This window comes from Prionailurus viverrinus, chromosome C1, assembly GCF_022837055.1.
Source record: "Prionailurus viverrinus isolate Anna chromosome C1, UM_Priviv_1.0, whole genome shotgun sequence".
Lineage (NCBI taxonomy): Eukaryota > Metazoa > Chordata > Mammalia > Carnivora > Felidae > Prionailurus > Prionailurus viverrinus.
The window spans coordinates 151,287,993-151,315,645 of record NC_062568.1 but is presented as its reverse complement, the minus strand read 5'-3'; the positions used below and the strand labels follow the sequence as shown (position 1 = coordinate 151,315,645).

The window sequence follows — 27,653 nt, the reverse complement described above, 5'->3', positions numbered from 1 at the left end:
CCTACTTAAAGGAATTATTTTATAAATGAATAATGAAACATTGACTCACAATTTATTTACAACAAGAAGATTTTTACATCTAAGATGACTGAATGCAGTTCATAAATAGTACTAAAACAGGAAATCGCTTTCTTATGACATTAAAAGAACTGGATTTACTTTGAAGCCTGGGCCCCAAAGATGGCAATCTGCATCACATAATTAATGAAAGTTCAGGCAGAATGACTGATGATTCCTTCATCTCTGCAGATTACTGGGTTGAGTTGTTGAGCAATCCTGAACCCGATTTTTGGTTAGTGACTCAAACTGATTTAGAGAAACATATTAACAGCTGCAACTTATCCAACAATCATGCAATGATGATTTGGTGCCATATACTATAAGGTGTTCAGGTATGTGAGCAAAACAAGTTGACACCCTCATGAAGCTTATGACCTAATGAGAGAGACAATCAAATATGCACAAAAGTGGATATTACAAAAGGCGATATGTGCTATGAAGAAGTCTGGTGAGCATTCGGTTGTATAATGGGGGGTAGTGCATAATCACCCATTGTAATGGGGTATGAGTGAAAGATTAAGCTGTTGGGTATGATTCTTCTGAGAAAGTATGAGTAAAGTTAACCAGACAAAGAGGGGCAAGGAAGGAAATGGACAGCCATATGATCATATTCCATATTCAGGTTTCCCTTCTATATTTTATACCAGTTAAATTTCACTTTCTGTTACTGGAAAATAGTAAATTTTTTCTATTAAAAAGTATTTGCCTATCTTATTTTTATTGTTAATTTACTTGGGGTGATTACAGTATTCAGAGCTCTTTGTCTACTCTCTTACTTAATTCTATTTGATCCTTATACCAACTCCATCAATTAGGTAGGATAATACTGTTAGGCTCATTTCACATATGAGAACCTTGAACCCAAGATAGAAGGATTTATTCAATGTCACACTGTCAGTCATCAGTGAAGCCAGAATTGGAATCTAGATCTGACTTCAGGTCCAATGCTATTAAAAGGAGACTCAGATCTGGACCACACAAATAACATTAAACAGAAGAAAGAAGTTCTAGAGTGACTTGTATACATGACCATCATTTATAATTTTGGTGCAAATCTCATCTTACAGCTTGAATTAGATGAATTGGCATAACATATTTTTCAAATGTGCTTGCCAGTATATATGACTTTAATAGAGGAATCGTGTTTATCAGAATCCACTCATTTGGCTTCTCAAATTCAGATATTTGTTAAATATTTTATTCATAGAACTCATAATCTAAGGATGCTGTAAAGTGCATCTTTGTCCTTAATTTTATCCATTTTTACTAGATAATGGATGACATAAACCACATAATTTATTCAACCACATAAACCACATAATTTATGACATAAACCACATAATTTACTATATAATGGATAACATAAACCACATAAAACTTAAAATATGCTGAGTTGATAGAAATATAACAGAGTGCTATTAGTAAATTTAAAGCTCGTCTTAAATGGCATATACAAACAAAAATATGTTTCATTGTATACATCTAAAACAATTTTAGTTAGATTTAAATTTCTAGTTAAAGATTGCCAACCAATCCCTTGAAAATGAATGCCATTCAACAATGCTGATCAATACATAGCTGGAAATACAAAAGGAGTTTCAATCTGAAGGGAAAATTATTCTTTTCCTATTACCTCTTCTCTTTATTGCATGATGAGAATGTTTAATTTTACTTTTTTATTTTTTTAATCCTTTTGTTTCAAGTTTCATTTAAATTCTATTTAGTTAACATATAGTGCAATATTGTTTTCATTGGATCATCACTTACATATAATACCCAGGGCTCATCACAAGTATCCTCCTTAATACCCATCACCACGTAACCCATTCCCACACCCACCTCCTTTATACACCAACCCTCAGTTTGTTCTCTATAGTTAAGAGTCTCTTATGGTTTGCCTCCTTTTCTTTTTTTTTTCTTTCCCCTATGTTCATCTGTTTTCTTTCTTAAATTCCACATATGAGTGAAGTCATATGGTATTTGCCTTTCTTTGACTTATTTTGTTTAGCATAATACTCTCTGGCTTCATCCATGTTGCTGCAAATGAATCTTACTCTAATTTTTAAATCAATAATATGTAAAGGACTGCTAATCTATCATTTTCTATTAAAACGACACCTTGTTACTATTAATATGAAAAAAAATCTAACCTACTTGGCTCTTGTTTACAGCCTCTTTTGTTACATTTACTAGAACCAAATATCAGTAGCTAAAACTTGATAATAGCTCTATACTTGAATCTAACCTCTGAGCCCTTCAGAGCTGATCCACATTCTTCTACACTGGCCTTTCAGCCAACATTTGTCTGTCACACCAAGATCCTGAGGGTGACAACAACTATAAAAATGTGTTACATTTCCAGGTGAGTCAATGCAGCTGTCCTGTGAATTATCAGATACTCTACATGTGCTAAAGGAAATGCTGACATAGTGTCCAAATGAAAAATGAAACATAGACAGGGAATGAATGAGCTTCTTTTCTTTTTGGACTCCTTCCCTCCAATCTGAGATAATTCTTTTCATCTTTCCCTTTACCAACAAAAATTTGATTCAGAACAGGATTATTTTTTGGTACTTAATTAGTATTTTCAAACACATTGTCAGAAAACATACTGATTGCATCAACTAAGCAGTTTGTTTCAGACTATGCAAAGGTAATGACAGACTTTTTATTTAAATATCCAATTATGAATAAAGGTGAATTATTTTGACATAATTACTCAAGGCCAGAGAATTGCACTGATTTATAAGGACAAACCCAGACCTTATGTCCAGTACTAATTGGGGGCACTGTTGTAACTGAAAAGAAAATGTGATGTTTGGGTCCAGAAACTATAATTTTAACTTGTCTGAGTTATGTAAAGGTCTTTCAGGTATAAGATTCTTACAGATGGAGAGCAATTTATTAATAACATTTATTATAAAACAGACATGAATAAGATCAGAAAAATTTATTTTAAGTAACTGAAAGGAGTCTTAGAAATTATCTGGTCCAGTGGTGCCTGGGTGGCTCAGGTGGCTGGGCATCCGACTTCAGCTCAGGTCATGATCTCATGGTCTGTGAGTTCGAGCCCAGCGTCAGGCTCTGTGCGTTACAGCTCAGGGCCTGGAGCCTGCTTTGGATTCTGTGTCTCCCTCTCTCTCTGCCCCTCCCCTGCTCATGCTCTGTCTCTCTCTGTCTCAAAAATAAATAAAAATATTAAAATTTAAAAAAAAAGAAATTATCTGGTCCAAGTATAATAGTTAGGGCTTCTATGAAAAGCTCTTGGTTATTTCAAAAATTGTGTATTAATCCAAAATCTGAAATGTTGTATCAATATGAAATATTACATAGCATGGAATGCAATGGTTTTACATATCATTCTTTTTATATGTAACATGTGAGTTCCTTATCTAAAGTATGAGTTCCCATGGATAATAAGCAACAGTTTGGCTGTGAACTAGTTAAATCAAGGCCTAAAACTGTTCATTTATGTGGCATAAATAAATGAATGAACTGATAGATGAATGTGAGTTCTGTGTTAGACTGTGACCAGGTCAGGTACTACATATGCCTACTCCCCTAGAAGTTTCCAGCATCCAACATAGGATACAGTATTATAGTAGCCCCACAATAAGTTTTGTCAAATTGACTCTTTGAACCTTTTCTTGCAAGCTAGAGTAAGACTTGTTGAAACTTCCTGTCATATGGAGTATTGAAGCATATCATGAATATGAAAATCTTAAAACCTATTTCAAAGTGGTTCAAAGAAGCTTCTTAGAATATCTCCCTCATTACAAGTCTCTAAAATAGTTATGTTCATGGGAAGAATTGGGTATGACTCCATAGATAATCATATTTATATGATGATTTATAATCATATTTGGAGGGCCAGACTATTTTTAAAGGCTGTTGAAAACAATGAGGAATCTCTGGACTCAAGCCAGAGAACATTTTTTTATTAAAAAACAATTAATAGGGTTGCGGCAAGATGGCGGCTTAGGAGGACGCTGGGCTCACCGCACGTCCTGCTGATCACTTAGATTCCATCTACATCTGCCTAAATAACCCAGAAAACCGCCAGAGAATTAGCAGAACGGAGTCGCCGGAGCCAAACGCAGACGAGAGGCCCACGGAAGAGGGTAGGAAGGGCGGTGAGGCGGTGCGCGCTCCACGGACTGGCGGGAGGGAGCCAGGGCCGAGGGGCAGCTCGCCGGCCAAGCAGAGCCCCCGAGTCTGGCTGGCAAAAGCGGAGGGGCCTGACGGACTGTGTTTCCACAACAAGCGCGACTTAGCGTCTGGGAGGTCATAAGTTAACAGCTCTGCTCGGAAAGCGGGAAGGCTGGAGGACAAAGGGAGGGAGAGCTGCTGAGCCCCCTGACGACAGAGCTCAGTTTGGTGGGGAACAAAGGCGCTCGCCAGCGCCATCTCCCCCGCCCATCCCCCAGCCGAAATCCCAAAGGGAACCGGTTCCTGCCAGGGAACTTGCTCGCTCCGCGCAAACACCCAACTCTGCGCTTCGGCGGAGCCAAACCTCCGGCAGCGGATCTGACTCCCTCCCGCTGCTACAGGGCCCCTCCTGAAGTGGATCACCTAAGGAGAAGCGATCTAAGCCTGCCCCTCCTGCCCCCGAGCACCTTGCCTACCCACCCCAGCTAATACGCCAGATCCCCAGCATCACAAGCCCGGCAGAGTGCAAGTAGCCCAGACGAGCCACACCACCCCACAGTGAATCCCACCCCTAGGAGAGGGGAAGAGAAGGCACACACCAGTCTGACTGTGGCCCCAGCGGTGGGCTGGGGGCAGACATCAGGTCTGACTGCGGCCCCGCCCACCAACTCCAGTTATACACCACAGCACAGGGGAAGTGCCCTGCAGGTCCTCACCACGCCAGGGACTATCCAAAATGACCAAGCGGAAGAATTCCCCTCAGAAGAATCTCCAGGAAATAACAACAGCTAATGAGCTGATCAAAAAGGACTTAAATAACATAACAGAAAGTGAATTTAGAATAATAGTCATAAAATTAATCGCTGGGCTTGAAAACAGTATAAAGGACAGCAGAGAATCTCTTGCTACAGAGATCAAGGGACTAAGGAACAGTCACGAGGAGCTGAAAAAAGCTTTAAACGAAATGCATAACAAAATGGAAACCACCACAGCTCGGCTTGAAGAGGCAGAGGAGAGAATAGGTGAACTAGAAGATAAAGTTATGGAAAAAGAGGAAGCTGAGAAAAAGAGAGATAAAAAAATCCAGGAGTATGAGGGGAAAATTAGAGAACTAAGTGATACACTAAAAAGAAATAATATACGCATAATTGGTATCCCAGAGGAGGAAGAGAGAGGGAAAGGTGCTGAAGGGGTACTTGAAGAAATAATAGCTGAGAACTTCCCTGAACTGGGGAAGGAAAAAGGCATTGAAATCCAAGAGGCACAGAGAACTCCCTTCAGACGTAACTTGAATCGATCTTCTGCACGACATATCATAGTGAAACTGGCAAAATACAAGGATAAAGAGAAAATTCTGAAAGCAGCAAGGGGTAAACGTGCCCTCACATATAAAGGGAGACCTATAAGACTCGTGACTGATCTCTCTTTTGAAACTTGGCAGGCCAGAAAGAATTGGCACGAGATTTTCAGGGTGCTAGACAGGAAAAATATGCAGCCGAGAATCCTTTATCCAGCAAGTCTGTCATTTAGAATAGAAGGAGAGATAAAGGTCTTCCCAAACAAACAAAAACTGAAGGAATTTGTCACCACTAAACCAGCCCTACAAGAGATCCTAAGGGGGACCCTGTGAGACAAAGTCCCAGAGACATCACTATAAGCATAAAACATACAGACATCACAATGACTCTAAACCCGTATCTTTCTATAATAACACTGAATGTAAATGGATTAAATGCGCCTACCAAAAGACATAGGGTATCAGAATGGATAAAAAAACAAGACCCATCTATTTGCTGTCTACAAGAGACTCATTTTAGACCTGAGGACACCTTTAGATTGAGAGTGAGGGGATGGAGAACTATTTATCATGCGACTGGAAGCCAAAAGAAAGCTGGAGTAGCCATACTTATATCAGACAAACTAGACTTTAAATTAAAGGCTGTAACAAGAGATGAAGAAGGACATTATATAATAGTTACAGGGTCTATCCATCAGGAAGAGCTAACAATTATAAATGTCTATGCACCGAATACCGGAGCCCCCAAATATATAAAACAATTACTCATAAACATAAGCAACCTTATTGATAAGAATGTGGTAATTGCAGGGGACTTTAATACACCACTTACAGAAATGGATAGATCATCTAGACACACGGTCAATAAAGAAACAAGGGCCCTGAATGAGACATTGGATCAGATGGACTTGACAGATATATTTAGAACTCTGCATCCCAAAGCAACAGAATATACTTTCTTCTCGAGTGCACATGGAACATTCTCCAAGATAGATCATATACTGGGTCACAAAACAGCCCTTCATAAGTTTACAAGAATTGAAATTATACCATGCTTACTTTCAGACCACAATGCTATGAAGCTTGAAATCAACCACAGAAAAAAGTCTGGAAAACCTCCAAAAGCATGGAGGTTAAAGAACACCCTACTAACGAATGAGTGGGTCAACCAGGCAATTAGAGAAGAAATTAAAAAATATATGGAAACAAATGAAAATGAAAATACAACAATCCAAACGCTTTGGGATGCAGCAAAGGCAGTCCTGAGAGGAAAATACATTGCAATCCAGGCCTATCTCAAGAAACAAGAAAAATCCCAAATACAAAATCTAACAGCACACCTAAAGGAACTAGAAGCAGAACAGCAAAGGCAGCCTAAGCCCAGCAGAAGAAGAGAAATAATAAAGATCAGGGCAGAAATAAACAATATAGAAACTAAAAAAACTGTAGAGCAGATTAACGAAACCAAGAGTTGGTTTTTTGAAAAAATAAACAAAATTGACAAACCTCTAGCCAGGCTTCTCAAAAAGAAAAGGGAGATGACCCAAATAGATAAAATCATGAATGAAAATGGAATTATTACAACCAATCCCTCAGAGATACAAACAATTATCAGGGAATACTATGAAAAATTATATGCCAACAAACTGGACAACCTGGAAGAAATGGACAAATTCCTGAACAACCACACGCTTCCAAAACTCAATCAGGAGGAAATAGAAAGCTTGAACAGACCCATAACCAGTGAAGAAATTGAATCGGTTATCAAAAATCTCCCAACAAATAAGAGTCCAGGACCAGATGGCTTCCCAGGGGAGTTCTACCAGACGTTTCAAGCAGAGATAATACCTATCCTTCTCAAGCTATTCCAAGAAATAGAAAGGGAAGGAAAACTGCCAGACTCATTCTATGAAGCCAGTATTACTTTGATTCCTAAACCAGACAGAGACCCAGTAAAAAAAGAGAACTACAGGCCAATATCCCTGATGAATATGGATGCAAAAATTCTCAATAAGATACTAGCAAATCGAATTCAACGGCATATAAAAAGAATTATTCACCATGATCAAGTGGGATTCATTCCTGGGATGCAGGGCTGGTTCAACATTCGCAAATCAATCAACGTGATACATCACATTAACAAAAAAAAAGAGAAGAACCATATGATCCTGTCAATCGATGCAGAAAAGGCCTTCGACAAAATCCAGCACCCTTTCTTAATAAAAACCCTTGAGAAAGTCGGGATAGAAGGAACATACTTAAAGATCATAAAAGCCATTTATGAAAAGCCCACAGCTAACATCATCCTCAACGGGGAAAAACTGAGAGCTTTTTCCCTGAGATCAGGAACACGACAAGGATGCCCACTCTCACCGCTGCTGTTTAACATAGTGCTGGAAGTTCTAGCATCAGCAATCAGACAACAAAAGGAAATCAAAGGCATCAAAATTGGCAAAGATGAAGTCAAGCTTTCGCTTTTTGCAGATGACATGATATTATACATGGAAAATCCGATAGACTCCACCAAAAGTCTGCTAGAACTGATACAGGAATTCAGCAAAGTTGCAGGATACAAAATCAATGTACAGAAATCAGTTGCATTCTTATACACTAACAATGAAGCAACAGAAAGACAAATAAAGAAACTGATCCCATTCACAATTGCACCAAGAAGCATAAAATACCTAGGAATAAATCTAACCAAAGATGTAAAGGATCTGTATGCTGAAAATTATAGAAAGCTTATGAAGGAAATTGAAGAAGATTTAAAGAAATGGAAAGACATTCCCTGCTCATGGATTGGAAAAATAAATATTGTCAAAATGTCAATACTACCCAAAGCTATCTACACATTCAATGCAATCCCAATCAAAATTGCACCAGCATTCTTCTCGAAACTAGAACAAGCCATCCTAAAATTCATATGGAACCACAAAAGGCCCCGAATAGCCAAAGGAATTTTGAAGAAGAAGACCAAAGCAGGAGGCATCACAATCCCAGACTTTAGCCTCTACTACAAAGCTGTCATCATCAAGACAGCATGGTATTGGCACCAAAACAGACACATAGACCAATGGAATAGAATAGAAACCCCAGAACTAGACCCACAAATGTATGGCCAACTCATCTTTGACAAAGCAGGAAAGAACATCCAATGGAAAAAAGACAGCCTCTTTAACAAATGGTGCTGGGAGAACTGGACAGCAACATGCAGAAGGTTGAAACTAGACCACTTTCTCACACCATTCACAAAAATAAACTCAAAATGGATAAAGGACCTAAATGTGAGACAGGAAACCATCAAAACCTTAGAGGAGAAAGCAGGAAAAGACCTCTCTGACCTCAGCCGTAGCAATCTCTTACACGACACATCCCCAAAGGCAAGGGAATTAAAAGCAAAAGTGAATTACTGGGACCTTATGAAGATTAAAAGCTTCTGCACAGCAAAGGAAACAACCAACAAAACTAAAAGGCAACCAACGGAATGGGAAAAGATATTCGCAAATGACATATCGGACAAAGGGCTAGTATCCAAAATCTATAAAGAGCTCACCAAACTCCACACCCAAAAAACAAATAACCCAGTGAAGAAATGGGCAGAAAACATGAATAGACACTTCTCTAAAGAAGACATCCGGATGGCCAACAGGCACATGAAAAGATGTTCAGCGTCGCTCCTTATCAGGGAAATACAAATCAAAACCACACTCAGGTATCACCTCACACCAGTTAGAGTGGCCAAAATGAACAAATCAGGAGACTATAGATGCTGGAGAGGATGTGGAGAAACGGGAACCCTCTTGCACTGTTGGTGGGAATGCAAATTGGTGCAGCCGCTCTGGAAAGCAGTGTGGAGGTTCCTCAGAAAATTAAAAATAGACCTACCCTATGACCCAGCAATAGCACTGCTAGGAATTTATCCAAGGGATACAGGAGCACTGATGCATAGGGCCACTTGTACCCCAATGTTCATAGCAGCACTCTCAACAATAGGCAAATTATGGAAAGAGCCTAAATGTCCATCAACTGATGAATGGATAAAGAAATTGTGGTTTATATACACAATGGAATATTACGTGGCAATGAGAAAAAATGAAATATGGCCTTTTGTAGCAACGTGGATGGAACTGGAGAGTGTGATGCTAAGTGAAATAAGCCATACAGAGAAAGACAGATACCATATGGTTTCACTCTTATGTGGATCCTGAGAAACTTCACAGGAACCCATGGGGGAGGGGAAGGAAAAAAAAAAAAAGAGGTTAGAATGGGAGAGAGCCAAAGCATAAGAGACTTAAAAACTGAGAACAAACTGAGGGTTGATGGGGGGTGGGAGGGAGGAGAGGGTGGGTGATGGGTATTAAGGAGGGCACCTTTTGGGATGAGCACTGGGTGTTGTATGGAAACCAATTTGTCAATAAATTTCATAAAAAAAAATAAAAAAAAATAAAAAAAAATAAAAATAAAAAAAAACAATTAATATACAACCTAATATAACTGTATGTTATAAACTAATATATGCTGGAATTTAAACATAATATTAACTATACTGGAATTATGTTAACTATATGTTAACTATACTGGAATTTAAAACATAATGTCAAAAATAAATATTAAAAAAGAATAATTAACATTGTATTATATTATTTTTGAGTGTACATCGTGAATCAATATTTAGATATATTATGAAATGGTCACTACAGTAAGTCCAGTTAGTATCTGTCACCACACAAAGTTGTTAACAATATTATTGACTATATTCTTCATGTTGTACGTTACATTCCCATGACTTATTTATTTTATAACTGGAAGATTATACCTCTTAACCCCCTTCACCTATTTCATCCAACCCCTCCCCTCTAGCAACCATCAGTTTGTTCTCTGTATCTATAAGTCTGTTTCTTTTTTGTTTTGTTTGTTCATTTGTTATGTTTCCTAGATTCCATGTAGAAGTGAAATCATATAGTATTTGTCTTTCTCTAGCTGATTTATTTCACTTAGCACAGTAGCCCCTAGTCTACCTATGCTGTTGCAAATGGCAAGATTTCACTCTTTTTCTGGCTAAGTAAAGCCATTGTGTACATATGTATGTGTGTATATTTACGTATGTGTATATGTACTCAAGTATACAAACACACATATATACACATTCATTTACCTATCGATGGACACCTAGATTGCTTCCATATCTTGCCTACTGCAAATAATGCGGCAATATACATAAAAGTGCCATATGTTTAGGGGCACCTGGGCGGCTTGGTCAGTTGAGTGTCCAACTTAGGTTCAGGTCATGATCTCACAATTTGTGAGTTACAGTCCCGCATCAAGCTCTGTGCTCAGAGCCTGGAGCCTGCTTTGGACTCTGTGTCTTCCTCTCTCTCTGCTCCTCCCCCACTCACTGTCTCTCTCTCCTTCAAAAATAAACAAACATTTTTTTAAAAACATTAAAAAAAAGAGTGCATATGTCTTTTCAAATTAGTGTTTTTGTTTTCTTTGGATAAATACTTAGGAGTGGAATTGCTAAGTCATTTCCATAGTGGCTACACCAATTTACAATATTTGTTCTTCCTATCCAGGAGTGTGGAATATTTTTCCAGGTTTTGTTGGTGTCTTCTTCAATTTCTTTCATAAGCTTTCTATAGTTTTCAGTGTATAGATTTTTCACCTCTTTGGTTAGAGTTATTCGTAGGTATTTTATGGTTTTTGGTGCAATTGTAAATGGATCGATTCCTTGATTTCTCTTTCTGTTGCTTCATTGTTGGTGTATAGGAATGCAACTGATTTCTGTGCATTGATTTTATATCCTGCAACTTTGTTGAACTCATGAATTAGTTCTAGCAGTTTTTTGGTGGAATCTTTTGGGTTTTCCATATAGAGCATCATGCCATCTGTGAATAGTGAAAGTTTGACCTCCTCCTGGTCGATTTGGATTTTTCCAATACTATGTTGAATAATAGTGGCAAGATGGACATCTTGGTCTCCAACAAGAGAAATTCTTTTTTTTTTTTTGAAGTAGGCTCCAGGTCCAGCATGGGCCCAATGTGGGGCTTGAACTCCCAACCCAGAAATCAAGACCTGAGCTGAGATCAAGAGTTGGATGCTTAACCAACCAGGCACTTAAAACTTCTTAATTGGGAGAAACATGTTAGGGAAATTTCCTTCTTCAGTTTGTACCTTTTCTAAGTGAATCTGCATTTGGAGGTGTTGTTTCATTAGTGACTAGAGCAGCTGTCTTTTCCCTTTCCTTTCCCTGAGTCTACATAGGATGTGTGGGAAGCTACTGCAGCAATTCAGAAGCACAAATGAGCAGAGCCAAGGTGAAACACATATTAAATACACTAAGAAAGAGAGAAAGCCAGCACAGAATAACAAAGCACAGTAAAATGAAAAGAAGCAGCTATAACACTGAGTGTAAAAGAGACCTTATGACCAAGAAAGTCAAAGAGGAACAGAAGTGGGGCAAATAGCTCAAGAAAACAAAAGAAGGAAGGCAAAAGTGGAGAAGAAAATGGCAACACAAAAAGGGTAGGAGAAAAGCAAGACACCAAAAAAGAAGATTTATGTTTGGATGACTTTAACCCCAATGAGACATCTGACAATAGGTCTGAGCTGCACACAAAAAAGACGACTGCAGATAAATAGAAGGTCATGCAAAACAAGGTGGGGGCACACAGAAATATACCAAAACAAGAACAACAAAAAATTAGAAAAGAAAAAATAAAAAACAAATAAACTCATAAATAAATATCAAAGAAAATACTTTCCAAACATCAACAATTGTGGATTATTTTCAACAATATCTGTTCCTATCCCTAAGTTCCCCACAATCAGCTAAATATCTATACTAAGTCTAAAAAGAGCTCTCAGTTTGGAGTCCAGAAGAGCCATGAGAGTTCAGCAGTCATTTTACCATTCCTTCTATTTTAATTCTCTAAAATTTCCCAAATATTTTGAAGCAGTGACAGAGAGAGAGGTTATTAAAGAGTGTTATAACTACCTTTTTTTATCCAGGAACCATAAACCCTAAGTCCTGATTCTAGAGACAGGGAACACCTAAGTAAGAGAAAGTAATTGGTAGTCCTTGGTTATAAATTCACACGCTTTCACACGTGAGATTTTTGTCATTATAAACCTCAGGATGAATGCCACTTGTGAGCAGTTGAATTTCCAGGAAATGTTCCAATTTCCAATAAATGTGGTATATCCATCCAGTAGAAAATTATGGACTCATTAAAAAAAAAGCATTCTCAAAGAATATTTAAAGAAATGGGGAAATATTCATAATATAGCTTTGAGAAAAAATATACTAAATTTTATGTCATAGGATCCCAATTATTTATTTATTATTTTTTTTTTTAATTTTTTTTTCAACGTTTATTTATTTTTGGGACAGAGAGAGACAGAGCATGAACGGGGGAGGGGCAGAGAGAGAGGGAGACACAGAATCGGAACAGGCTCCAGGCTCTCAGCCATCAGCCCAGAGCCTGACGCGGGGCTCGAACTCCCGGACCGCGAGATCGTGACCTGGCTGAAGTCGGACGCCCAACCGACTGCGCCACCCAGGCGCCCCAGGATCCCAATTATTTAAAATACATACACATAAGCATATATTAAATAATTTCTTTAGAAAAACTAAATTATGTCCACATTGTGCAAGACAGCAGCCTATACTTCTCATTTGTAGCTCTCACTGCAATGGTTATTACATATTCTATTAACAACTCTTAAACTGCTTGTCTTCTATACCTCAATATGCCCAGCACCCAGCACTGTGATTGATCCATATTATGTAGTAAATGTTTCTAAATAAATTAAGGAATAAAATAAGAAACAGAAGACTGGAAATAAACAAAAATGACTGAAAGTTGTTTTCTTAGGGGTTATTTGATAGAAGTGACATTTTCTTCTTTAAATAGTTGTATGTTAAAAATTATAAAACAATTATCTTCTATAACCACAAGAACTTATTGGTAAAAAAAAGTCAATCTCCAAAAAGCACATATTATATGATTCTATTTATGTAAGATGTCCAGAAAAGGCAAATCAATAAAAAAGACAGATTAGTGGTTGCCTAGGACTAGGGGATAGGGAGTGAATCCTAAAGAGATTTCTTATTGGTGAGGTGAAAGTATTCCAAAATTAGATTATAGTGATGGTTACACAATACTGTAAATATGCTCTAACCATTAAATTTTATACTTTAAACAGAATTATATAAAATGAAAGTACATCTCAATAAAACTGTTTAAGATATTTAGATATTTTAAATATTAGTAAAGATTATTTCATTACAAGTTTTTTTTTCAATTTGAACCCACAAACAGGCCTTCAGGGGTGTAGCTCTGGATATTGCCTTAAATTTTCTTTTTTCTTTTCTCATCATATTTCAACAAAAGACAATAGAGAAAACTTTAGTACAAAACGTGGGAATAAGATATATTTCTTAGCTTGCAAACTAGGTTACCTTCTGGATTTACTACACTATTATTTGTACACCCTTCCCCAATACACACACAAATTTTTCCATAATAAAACATAGGAAAACCTATTTTATATTGGAAAATATGCAGCATTTCACAAACAATAAACTTTTGGATGAGGAAGCTGTTACTTCTTACTTCCTTAAGTTTACATGACTCTGACTGACCATCCTCTCCTAAAAATAAGATGCCCGTGTAATGTAATAACTCTCTAATCACTTAGCTCCAAGTTATCTAAATTCATCATAATGCCTTTTGTAAGATGGAAATTGGAAGGTAGGGTTTTCCCTGAGAAAGTAAGACATTTCTTTGGATTGCTGGAACTCTCTGGCAATCTGTTAATTTCCTTCAGAGACTAGAGTGTGAGATAATCTCGAGGCAACTGGTGAAAATGCCAAAGACGGAGGGTCATGATGTATGATGCTAGCAGGACTGGCTCCATCATATGGTGGGGTGGGGTGGGGTGGGGAGACATTAAAACGGCCCAGCCACTGAAATCATAAAGATCAATTACTGCAACATATCAGGATGGACACTGAAAGCCATTTTTATCTACACTCTAAATTTTAACTTTAAGTGCTATAAATTTAAACTCTATAAACTTAAATTCTTTAAATTTCATACTCTATTTTCGACTTTAAATTTCAACCTTGTAAGCAAAGACTTCTTAGTTTTTAATACTACATCAAATCCCACATATTATGAGAACTTGGTTATGGGATTATACTTAAGGGATAAAAATATTGTTATGATGAAACAATTTCAAAATAGGAGTGAGCAGATAAATTTCAAACTCACTTAACCTTGCCTAATTTAAAAATGCCTTTAAACTTTAAATTCTGAAATTGTTCTGCTTTGGCTTTTATGCATGCTAAACATGGGCTTTCTCTACTAAGAGATAGAAATGGATGGATGGATGGATGGATGGATGGACAGATGGATGGATGGATGGGGATAATAGAATAAGGAAATGAGAGAAAGGGAAGGAGAAATAAAACACTAAGAATTTCAAGTGGCTGAAATTGAAGGACAGAAGGTAACCTGGGTCTGAAAGACTCATAAAATGAAAAAGTTAAGTTAGAAATTAAAATAGCACCATGATCTGAAAATATACATGGCACCCCTATGTTTACTACAGCATTATTTCCAATAGCCAAATTATGGAAGCAGTCTGAGTATCCACTGATACATGAATGGATAAGGAAGATGTGGTATATATGTCAAATGGAATATTTCTCAGCCATAAAAAAGCATGAAATCTTGCCATTTACAACAACATGGATGGATCTAGTTATTCAGAGAAAGACAAATACTATGTGACTTCACTCAAACGTGGAATTGAAGAAACAAAAAGAACAAAGAAAAATAAAGAGACAAACCAAAAAAACAGACTCTTACTTATAGAGAACACACTGATGTTTACCAGAGGGGAGATGGGCAGCATAGGGGGATGGGTGAAACAGGTAATGTATACAATACAGTGTTGAATCACTGTATTATACACCTAAAACTAATATAACACTGCATGTTAACTCTACTGGAATTAAATTTTTTTTAAAGTAACTCAGACACAAGTGCTTGGTGTTATTATTTTATATCTAGTAAACAAAATATAATTCAATTTTTTAAAAATAGCACCATGATAACTAAAAGAGATCATTGCCCACTTTGTATTATGCTTTCATATATTGTGACCAATCTAAAAGGGAGAAGGATGGAGAGAGGGGGAGAAAAAAGAGCATGCATGCTACTTTTTTTAATGTGTATTTGCTTTTGAGAGAGAGAGTATGAGCTGGAGAGGGACAGAGAAATAGGGAAACACAGAATCTGAAGCAGGCTCCAGGCCCTGAGCTGTCAGCAGAGAGCTCAATGCGGGGCTCGAACTCACAAGCGGTGAGATCATGACCTGAGCTGAAGTCAGATGCCCAACTGACTGAGCCACCCAGTTACCTGGAGCATGCATGCTATTTTAAGCATACACTGTTTTTCAAATATCCATTATTTACTGAAAAAGAAAACTTAACTCTGTCCTATTTAAGACAGCGGTATTATATGTTCAAGTTTGTTTGACAGGGAGAAGGGCCAGAGTTTTAAAATTACAACTCAGCAATATATCCCCAAGCTGAGTTGTCCTGACATAGGGTCACAGAAGTTGAAACACAATAATATCAAACCCATTAATAGAAAAGCTATCATAAATTCAAAATGTGGTCTATGTACAGCAATAAACTCTGCTCAGCCTTACACAAGGACACAAAAGAGGAAAGCATAAAAATAGAGAGTAGAGGTAGCACCCAAATTTCAGACAACACGGTAGACACACTCTGGAATGTTGCACTAAAGCTGGAGGAAGGCAACCACATAATCACTCTTTTAAAACCTATTCACAAATGGACTAGTTTAAAAAGCCAGGAAAAAAAGTCTAAGAGCAGAGAAATGGCATAAGCTCTGGAAATATATAAGCACTGGGGTGGAGTGCAGACAACACTGATGTAGGTATCAAGGATCCCCTGTCACTTCTAATTCTTTAAAACTGGGGAAAACCACAACTTCTCCATGTTTCATTTCTTCTTCTGAAATGTGGATGTTCTGCCTGACTTGCCTCTTGAGGTTGCATTGTAATGGTCAAAGAGCTAATGTTTCTAAAAACGTATGAAACATCACAGAGTACTATACAGCATAAAGTATCATACTTTGAGGTTAAGAATAGATTAAGAAGAGATGAGAACTCTCTGTATCTCACATCCAGTGTCTTTTCTTTCCTGGTCTAGTATCTTCTATGGAAAAAGTGCTTCTGTCATAGTGCCTCTCTGTTTTCCTTTCAAGAACCTCCACAATCAGCAATGTCCACTATTTAGAATAAGAGAAACCTACATGGAACAAGTTTTAGTCCAGCCATGCTTCATGAAATCATCATAGTTAAGGTTCTAAGTTGAGTTTAGCTGCTAAACTTCAGCCAAACCTCCTTCTCCTGTGTTAGGAAAGAAAAGTCAGCCAGATTCATTCTACCATCCTGTCATCACTCAGGCAGTAACTGGCAGTAGTGGTGGACTGACTCTGGCAAGAATCTGTGGGTGATACTCTCCCCAGTTTGTCCTCTCTCCACTCACTATTCTTATGTTTGTTGAGTTAGAACTTGTCCCCAAACAAGCCAGAACTAAACCACATATGCAGTGTACTCTTTGAAGATGCCTTTCTTATTTTGAACAAACAGCTTTTGAAACAGTAGATAAAAAGAGGGATCAAGAGTTCTTTCAGTGATTTAAATTGTGTTTCCTTCACTTGTCAATGCCCTGGAGTCTGTTTGACTTCTGTTCCCTTCTTCAATGTGCGGGTCATCAACATTGAGGGAAAGCAGAGAGAGCAGCTTTTGAAAGTAGAAAGAGGGAAAGGTAATCAGTCCTCCTTCAGTTGTTTCTCCTTTAAGCCCTGCACAAACCCATTAGCAAACGGATATGATAACCCAATGCAAGTATAGGTGGAAACCAGTACATATTGAGCATACACTATGTGCCAGGACCTAAAGTACGTGTTTCTATACAATGATTTCACACAGCCGATCCCATTTACAGATGATAAAAATAAATAAGAATTACCTTGGTAACAATCAAATAGATCCCAAGTGATTATCAAAAACTCACCAGGGGCCCCTGCGTGGCTCAGTCATTTAAGCGTCCAACTCTAAATTTCAGCTCACGTCACGGTTCGTGAGACCGAGCCCCTAGTCAGGCTCCATGCTAACAGCATGGATATTGCTTGAGAGTCTCTCTCCCTCTATCTCTGCCCCTCTCCCTGCTGGCATGTGCTCTCTTTCTCTTGTGTATACAAAATAAGTAAATAAACTTAAAAAAAAACTCATCAGAGAGAAAATACTTATTTTCCCATTGTTTGCCTGTTTAGCAATGTGGATACATGATGCCAGTATTTACATGAGCCTTCAGTCTTGTGGATAAGACTTTGAAGACAGACCTAGGTTCAAATTCCTATTCAGTCATTTTTGGTCATGTAATCTTGAACAAGGTACGTTTACCATTTACCATTGCCAGTAGGCTAAATAAGCAATTCTTTATCAAAAACTCATAGCTTAAGACAAATAAGCTAGATAAGGAGGATGCTGCTATTACTCCTCTATACAAGTATTATTTCTAAGCTAGTGATTCTCAACTGAGAGCTATTTTGCCTTCCAGAGGGCATTTGGCAATATCTAGAGATTTTATTGATTGTCACAACTGGGGCAGGGTGCTATTGACAAGTAGTGGGTAAAAGCCAAAGGTGCTACTACTACAAAAAGAATTTTCTGTAAATAGTACTAAATGCTAAAATGTTAATAGTGCCAATGTTGAGAAACTCTTCTTAAAGGGAATAAAGTATTCAAAGTTGGAAGCAGATAAATGTGTTGAGTCCAACTTAACAGTACGGTATTTTACTTAGTTAACAGAAATACAAATAAGGCAATTTTGAGACGGAACCTTAAAAATCTTCATATACTTTGATCCAGTCACTTCACTTTTAGAAATTTATCCTCATGAAGTAATAATAAATGCATCCGAAGATTTATGTAAGAATAAATAGATTAGAAAATTTGAAAATGCAAATGGTCAATTGTAGGTACAGTGATGATAGGGTGATATATAATTTGTCTTCCAAATTGATATGACTCTGGGAGTAAAGGGGGGTGCTTTAATAATTTTGCAAAACAACAGTCATAAATAAGAACTTCCCTGGACAAACCAGGATATATAGTCCCCTGGTTGTAAGGGAACAGGGAAATAAAGTATGCCACATCCTAATTATGAAATGGCAGACAGCCAGCAAAAAATACTCTAAAGAATATTTAACAACATAGTAAATTGATAATGATATAATACTAACTATAAAAGCCTGGATAAAAAAACTTACATATCAAAGTTTGTAATATATACACTTAGAGGCTTTGAAAGAAGAATGGAAAGAAACATATCAAACTGTTAACATTGGTTTACTCACTGTTGAGATTATAGCTAGAGTTTGTTTTTCTCTATATTCAAAATTGCTATAATCATTTTTTTAAATAATGACTACGTCCTGCTTCTTTAGAAAGAAATACAATTATATACCAGTTAATGAGGGAAAATTATTCTTCACAGAAAAATGCCAGCTAATAAATATAGAAAAAATTGTATACAAATTAGAAAATCACAATTAGGAAATCATTTGCCATTCCTAATGATATTAATTGTTTCTGGCAAGGAACACTGATGGATGCTAAAATCTTTTAGGTGAAAGATTGTTGGTTATTCACAAAGTTTCAGGGTATTATCCCATATAGTACTTGCTAATTGTAAAAAGGGAAAAAAATGCCTTAATGAAGAAATCTGGTGATTACCATAGGAACCAAATTATCAAACTTAACATAATTTTAGTGGAAACTCTGGCATTACATACCTTTTGTAGTAACATAATGTGTAATAAGGACATCATCTATGCAATACTCTTGCCAAAAATGTTTAGATCTACTTTCATTTTGCAGGAAATCCAGATAATATAAGAACTAGGAAAACAACACCATATGGGACAATTAGACAAATAAAGAATGTGGGAACGGCCAAAAGACAACTGTCCTGTAATGTCTTTAAAAAGTAAAAGCTAGGGGTGCCTGGGTGGCGCAGTCGGTTAAGCATCCGACTTCAGCCAGGTCACGATCTCGCGGTCCGTGAGTTCCAGCCCTGCGTCAGGCTCTGGGCTGATGGCTCGGAGCCTGGAGCCTGTTTCCGATTCTGTGTCTCCTTCTCTCTCTGCCCCTCTCCCGTTCATGCTCTGTCTCTCTCTGTCCCAAAAATTAAAAAAAAAAAAAAAAAAGTTGAAAAAAAAAAGTAAAAGCTATAAAAAAAGAAATAGAAACTTCTTTTTTTTTTATTTTTTTTTTGACGTTTATTTATTTTTGAGACAGAGAGAGACAGAGCATGAACGGGGGAGGGGCAGAGAGAGAGGGAGACACAGAATCGGAAACAGGCTCCAGGCTCTCAGCCATCAGCCCAGAGCCTGACGCGGGGCTCGAACTCACGGACTGCGAGATCGTGACCTGAGCTGAAGTCAGACGCTCAACCAACTGAGCCACCCAGGCGCCCCAGAAACTTCTAGATTAAAGGACATTGGTAAAAACTAAAAGCCAAATGCAATCTCTGAATCTTATTTGAATCCTGGCTTCTATAAAAGAGATCTAGGGGCACCTGGGTGGCTCAGTTGGTTGAGCACCGGACTTCGCTCAGGTCATGATCTCACGGTCCATTGGTTCAAGCCCTGCATCGGGCTCTGTGCTGACAGCTCAGAGCCTGGAGCCTGCTTCAGATTCTGTGTCTCCCTCTCTCTGCCCCTCCCCCACTCATGCTCTGTCTCTCTCTATCAAAAATAAATAAACATTAAAATAAATATAAAAAAGAGATCCAAAAATTATGTGGACAATTGGAAAAATTTGAAGATAACTTAGTTATTTTCATTATATATATTAGATATTTAATTCCCTTAAATGTGTTGGTAAAATTGTGGTTATATAAAACATTTATGGTAAATATCACAATATCTGCAGCTTATTTTCAAGGCATTCAGAAAAAATATACATACTTACATGAAGCAAATATGGCAAAATATGAACAATTGTTGAATCAAGGTAATTAGTATACATGTGTTTATATTATAATATTCTTTCAACCTTTCTGTGTATTTGAGAAAAGTTTAAATATAAAATTAAGGAAAAATTTTAAAGTTACATTTGAAGTAATGTAATTACATTTAAAGTGATGTAATTAGTAATCCCAGAGTTAACCATTGTCTTTCCAGAACCAGATGCATAATAGCTACATGGAATTGGAAATCCCACAACAGCCTCCTGAGGCCTGAGGGTCCTTTGCCTTGCAAGGACCAGCTTTTCGCATTCCCCTTCTATTGATTCCCTCAGTTCCTGTGATTTATTTCAGTTCCCTTCCCGTCCAGCCTCAGGTGCTACCACCTTCACTATCTACTCCACGTTTTATGGTCCTTGTTTCCCCAAGCATAATGCGAATGGAGCATAAACCAATCAGGCACCCACATTCTTTGAATCCTGCCTTTAACGTACAATTACACTTGGTCTTAGCCAAAAGGCCAGAAGCGATGGCTTTAACGTACAATTTAAAAAAGGACAATCGCTCTCTCTTTGGAAAATTTTATCTCTGAGAATCCTATGGACTCAATGTTTGAGTCCTCTCCAAATTGATATGTTGAAACCCTAATCCCCAGAGTGATGGTATTTGGAGATATAGCCTTCAAGAGGTAATTCGGTCATGAGAGTGAAGGCCTCATGATGGGATTAGTGTGTGTGTGTGTATGTCTGCCTAACCATCTGCCTCTCTCATTCTCTCTCTCTCTCTCTCTCTCTCTCTCTCTCTCTCTCACACACACACACACACACACACACACACAACTATAAGGCAACTGTCCACAAGAAGCCAAGAAACAGGCTTCTGGCAAATCTTGGACTTTCTAGCCTCCAGAATGGTGAGGACTAAATGTTGTTGTTTAAGCCACCCAGTCCATGATATTTTTGTTATAGCAGCCCAAAGGAATTAAGACAAAGGATTTCCAGAGTGAGCAATTCCCTTTCCTCCAACTCTCTACTTCACACAGCAATAAGCACATTCTCCTTCCCCTCACCACCCCGCCAAAGTTTAATAGGTTGGAAATTCTTATGCTAGGATGTCTATACTTCTTATTCTTGATGTTTTCCTTTATTTTACCTGGTGAGGGACAGGTGTGTCATACTATAACACATAGAAAGCCAAGGAAGCATCAAAAATGGCCTACTTTGGGTGACTAGGGAACAAAATACACACAAAAGTAACATACTTTTTAAAAAAGGATTTCTAAAGGCCTTGGACATCTCCAATCCTAAAAGTAAGCATATCTGGTCCTATACGAGAATTCCAATTTTCAATTTCTTTGCCACCTATTGACTGGTAACATTTCCAAAGAACAATTTTACTTCTTTCATTTTTAGTTGATTTCTCTGTTTAGCAAGACTGTGCTTTAATTCATTTAATTTTACTTTTTTAAAGCAATGTCTACAAGACCCTCTCAGTCAATGAGTCACCCTTGCTATCCATTAGCCACCTCTCTGGGTTGTTCACTGACCTTTTTGTCCTATGTAGTATTGCTGTAATATTGTAGCACTTTTCGGTAGCTTTATATGAAATTTTTTTTGTCATTTTCCACCTTTGGTTTTTCTGTCATTTTTAAACTCTGAACTTCACTCTGTAATTTCTCAGCTTCTATTTTGAACTTGACATTTATTATGTGCTTTTGTGTCCTTAATTACTTTTTGCACTTTGGGGTTGATCCATGTCGGTCTTTTCTAATTCTACTATATTGATTGCTCTACAGCAAGCCTTCTCTCCTCTAACACTGATTGTCTCTAAACTATTTTCTTTCTTTCCAGTGCTGAGAACCAGTGAATTTTTTTCTACTTGTCCTTTCCAGGAAATCCCAGGCTATCCATAGCTGTGGCAACCAGAATCTATTCACTTATACTTCTTCATAATTACTTCTTTTTATCATTAACTCTGTACTCAGGTTTGAAAAAGAAATCGCAATGACAAAAGGTGGAAGATACATATGTGTCAAGACCAGAAAAGACATTTTCAGGAGGATATTCAGGAAGCAGCAAAGACATAATAATTGACAAAAATACAAGAAAGAGGAATAAGAATGGTTTCTTAAAGAATTATAAAATGGGAAATACAAAGTTAAAAATGACAAACACTTCAATCTTATAAAAGTTAAGAATAAATAACTTTAGTGTGTCAGATACAATGGCACCAGCTACTAAGAATACCATCATTTGTCAAATACAGGCTACCATCTTCTCAAATATAAACTTCTGCAATAGTCTCCCCATTGGTCTCATTCTCTCAAGTATTATCTCCCTCCAGTTTATTCTCCAGAATGCCACCAAAGTCATTGTCTTAAAATGCATATCAAATCATTTCTCTGTTGGAAATCCTTTCAATGGCTCTGTATTCCATCCAGAATAAAGCTCAAATGTTTACAAAACCCTGTATGTCAGGACTTTGTTTATTTTTCCCAAGATTTATATGCTCCAAAAAAAACATTCTTTATAATCTTCCTCTGAGCTTTTGTATATGCTTTTTACCCCTGCCCAGAATGTTCCTTCCTGCCCAACTCCTTTTGGTCCATCTGATGCCTATTCATCCTTCATGTAGATGCCTTTTCTTTTCTGACTCCTTAACTAAAAGCTAAGTACCCCTTTCTGTATACTACCATGGTTCCCTATATTCTCCTATCATGGCATATTACAGTGTTATAGTATTTTGTTTACTTGTTTGCATTACACTCTAGTCAGCAAGCTATGTGATAGCAATGGTAACATTTATCTTTTTCTTGCCCCGACATTCTAGGACCCAGCACAGAACATGACCCCTAATGATGCTTAATAAATACTTTCTTGGATGGATATTGTACAAATATTTAGGTGATAGGATCGTCTAGTAACCCAAAGCTTAACTTGAACCCCAATTTCCAATTCTTGTTGAAAATCTTTCTGGAATAAATATTGCCAACCCTTGGTATATATTTTAAATAAGGATCATTAGTAAGTTACCTTTGGTATGTGGGGCAATTGCTGCTTCTATCATCTCTTTCTTACCATAGAGAGCAAAATAGAACCTCTCAGGTCAAGCAGGGTCCTGTGTCAAGCAATGACGAAAGGAATCAAAGGTACCGTAGCTACAAGATGTCACCAAGACCAGCATCAGCTGACACCTCAGAACTGATAATAAGCAGAAGCAGACGAGGTCTGCAGGGGCCCAAGACCGATTAAACCCCTTTAAAAAGGGGAGGATTTTTGCAGCAAACTGTCAGACTCTACAGACGCGACCCCTCTATGTCTGACCGCTTAAAAAAGGCAGCTGCTGCAGAAGGCTCTGCCCGATTGATCTCTGAACAGACCTGAGATCCTTCACTGCTTGAACATAATGAGCATTAAGTGCCAAGAGCTGACCCAGACCAGACAGAGGCCTTATCTCAACTGCACGCCCACAGACTGACTTTGCCTTTGGTTCATTAACTCCAACACCCTTCTGTTACCTTTGTTGTGTGGTTTGTCTTATGTTCTGCTCTGTGTGCTGTGTAAGAAGCCAAGTTTAATCACATGGTGAAATGTCATTGAGTTTGGAATCCTGAACCTGCTTTATAATTGTGATTAGCTTTGCTTTATGATTGAATAAAGCTGACGTTGTGGGAAGAGACAACTCATGTGTGTGCCTTCGTCACATGCTCATGACACCTACCAACCATTAGGGCTTTTGGTTGGGACCCATGCTGTCCAAAATTCAGCAGCTGGTGTTCTCATAGCACCCATCTAGCCCTCTTCACCTGTTCATTCCACTGAAGAGGCAGAGTAGCCTCATAAATGGCATCTCACAGCATTCTTAGCCTGACAATAGGACAGATCAAACATCTTAGCACTCTTCCCAAAGACTGCCAATCTCTATATATTCTGTAATGCCTCAGTCTAGTTTTCTGCCTTAGTAAATCTACTAAAATAAGAACAATTAAATTTCTTTGGGATAACTTAGTAGCTTACAAGATCTTGGATCACCATTCTAATTATAGTGTTCTGGGAACTGTAGATTTTAGAGAGGGAGAAAAGTGGGTTGAAACTACACCAACACCTTCTAGAAGTTTCTGAAATCAAAGACTATTTAATTCACTATATCCTGTTTGATGTTTTAAAAATTTTATTCCCTTCTCCTCAGAATTTCTTCTGAAAGTACAGGAAATTCTGTCAAGTAAGGGTACAATAAAGAGATACTGAGTTGAATCAGATTTAAAACATTTTCATACCCAAAATTTAATTTACCCATTAAAGTAATATCAAACTTTTAAGAGAAAAATTCCTAAGAAAAATTACATGAATTACATATATTCCATAAATAGAAATAATAGTACTTCCTTGATTTTGCAAGAAATGACATATTTTAATGCCAGGAAAAGGGAATAAAAAGTAAAGTTTAAGGTGGGCTCTCCTCCCCTCTATGGTGACCCCTGCTTTTGTATATGCTGACTGATCTGTGAAATGGTGGTGGTGGTTTGTGGTCGTTGGTCCCAGGGATTTAGGACCAACATTTGAAACCCCAAAGGGGAACTGCAACCATTATGAAGAAAACGGAACAAATGGACACAGGGAAGTCATAACTGGTACTCAGAATAAAGCAGCATTTTTTGATGAAAAAAAAAACTGGCTACAACATGGTTCAGGAGAATAGGTAAAGGAAATTTGGTTGTCCTCCTCCATGTTGTGAAGGTTCACCTCCACCTAGAGGCTGTGAAGTTTTTGTAGGAAAAATACCTTAAGATATGCATGAAGATGAATAAGTTAGTTTCTGTATTTAAAAGAGCTGGGAAGGTATATGAATTTTGACTTATGATGGAATTAGTGGTGAAAATAGAGGTTATGCTTTTGTGATGTATACTATAAAAGAAAAAGCCCATTAGCCATCAGAATTCTTAATAATTACGAGATTTGACGAGGTAAGTTTACTCGTGCATGTTTAAGGTTGGATAATTGCAGGTCATTTATTGGAGCTATTCCTAAGGAAACGAAGAAGAAATTTTGGACGAAATGAAGAAAGTTACAGAAGGAGTTGTAGATGTCATTGTTCACCCAAGTGCAACTGATGAAACCAAAGATCATGGTTTGCATTTGTTGGATATGAATCTCACAGAGCCACTGCTATGGCTAGGAGAAAACTAATTCCAGGTACACTGGAGCCATACCATTCAAGTAGATTGGGCTGATGAGGAAACCATACAGAGCTAAAGTTCTTTATGTAAGAAATTTAATGATCTTAACTACAGAGGAAACAAAGCAGAATTCAACAATTCAAACCTGGTCCAGTTGAATATTCGAGTAAAGAAACTTAGAGATTAGGCTTCTGTTCACTTTTTCCACTGAGAAGATGCAGTGGCTGCTATGTCTGTTATGAATGGAAAATGCATTAATGGAGCAAGTATGGAGGTAACACTGGCAAAACCAGTAAATAAAGAATTGAGACAGCATATTAGTGGTCAGATTAGCCCTAATTCTGAAAACCTTATTGTGTTTGCTAACAAAGAAGACAGCCACCTGAAAACTCTATGCAAGCCACCAACTCTTCTAGCTAGTCTCAATAGTCAGCATAGCCCAGGCCCCCCTGAAATTGAAAGATGCACTTATCCATTTTTTCCTGGAACAAAGCTTACTCCAAGCGGTATGTATTCTTTAAAATCCAATCATTTCAATTTGGCAGTAATGCATTTGGATTATTACTGCAAGAAAAATAATTGGGCACCACCAGAATTTTTACTTATTTCTCATCTAAGTCAAGATGAGAAAGTATTCTTGTATAAAAAATTGTTATTCCTGCTATTGCAAATGGATCCCAGAGTCACATTATACCAGACAAACTGTACTACATTAGAAGATGCAAAGGAACTATCAGACCAGTTTACATTACTTCATTTGGACAGGGAACACAAGATCTTCAGCCTGGACTATGCAAAAGAATTTGGAGAGAATAAAGAGACTACAATTTCTGTTGCAGCTCAGTATATAATCTTTCTCCTGTTAGTGCTACCCTCTCTTCTGGGACTTCTAGCATGCTTCCTTATACCTCAAGGCCTTATTCTTATCAAAGCTATCCCTTGCCACCAATAATATCACTTGCTACTGGCAGCCATATTGGACAGCAACTATATATCTCCAACTAGGCCTCATTCTTCTAAAGAAGATATTGTAAACTTGAGTATGGAAGTTTCTTTGTAAAGCTTGCAGATTAAAATACTGTTTTATTTTAGAATTAGGTTTGCACATTTGGTTTTCAAATGATAAATATATATTAATTTCAACATAGTAAACATCAATCATAATTCAGAATAACCTACTCTTGTAGAATTTGTAAAAATCCTAAGTTTAAAAAGTTATTCAGTGGTTTCTCTGTATGAAAGTATGGCAAACTACTGTTCCATTTAAACTTTTGGGATTTGAAATACTTGTAATTCCTGAGTGGGCAATAGAACCCAGCAGTTTATGTTAAATTTTGCATAATAATTTTTCTAAATAGCATTTGAAAATATTTAAGCACTTACAGACAATGGTTACACTAGATTTGATTACCAAGGATCACTATCTGTATTAGAGACTATGACAATTATATACCCAGAAGCATCTATTATGTAGAATGAAATGAAGGGCAAAAAGATTAAGATGCAAATTTTATGCAGTGATAAAGAAAAAGCAGTCAACCATTGTGGTCCTTGAAAATAACTATGCAAACATTTTAATTATTTGTTATAGAAATAAATTATAATTTTGCTGTCAATGTATTTCAGGTTTTTATAGTTATGTTTCTAATGTGGTTTTGATATTTACTGTATAATTATTTCAATAATAACTGTCATGGTTTTTTAATGTTGAAATCATGTGTTGTTTAATTTTTGTACTCGAACTCAAATTCTTTGACATTAAATATGTGATGCTTCTAAAAAAAGAAAAGTTAAGCTTTTGAGCATTTGAAAGGATATCCAAATCAAAAATACTTTTCATTGGTTTATTAATGGAAAAGAAAAAAATTAAAAGTAATGTTGCTTACTGCCCAAAC

General features: G+C 37.2%; 1 protein-coding gene and 1 pseudogene across 10 annotated transcripts in view; one reads left to right on the top strand and one right to left on the bottom strand.

The window, feature by feature from the left end:
- Positions 1-27,653, bottom strand: part of SLC44A5 (solute carrier family 44 member 5) — a 400,420-nt gene that overhangs the window by 301,131 nt on the left and 71,636 nt on the right. The gene's annotated exons all lie outside the window — the stretch shown is intronic.
- On the top strand, positions 489-26,574 carry LOC125172845 (probable RNA-binding protein 46; annotated as a pseudogene).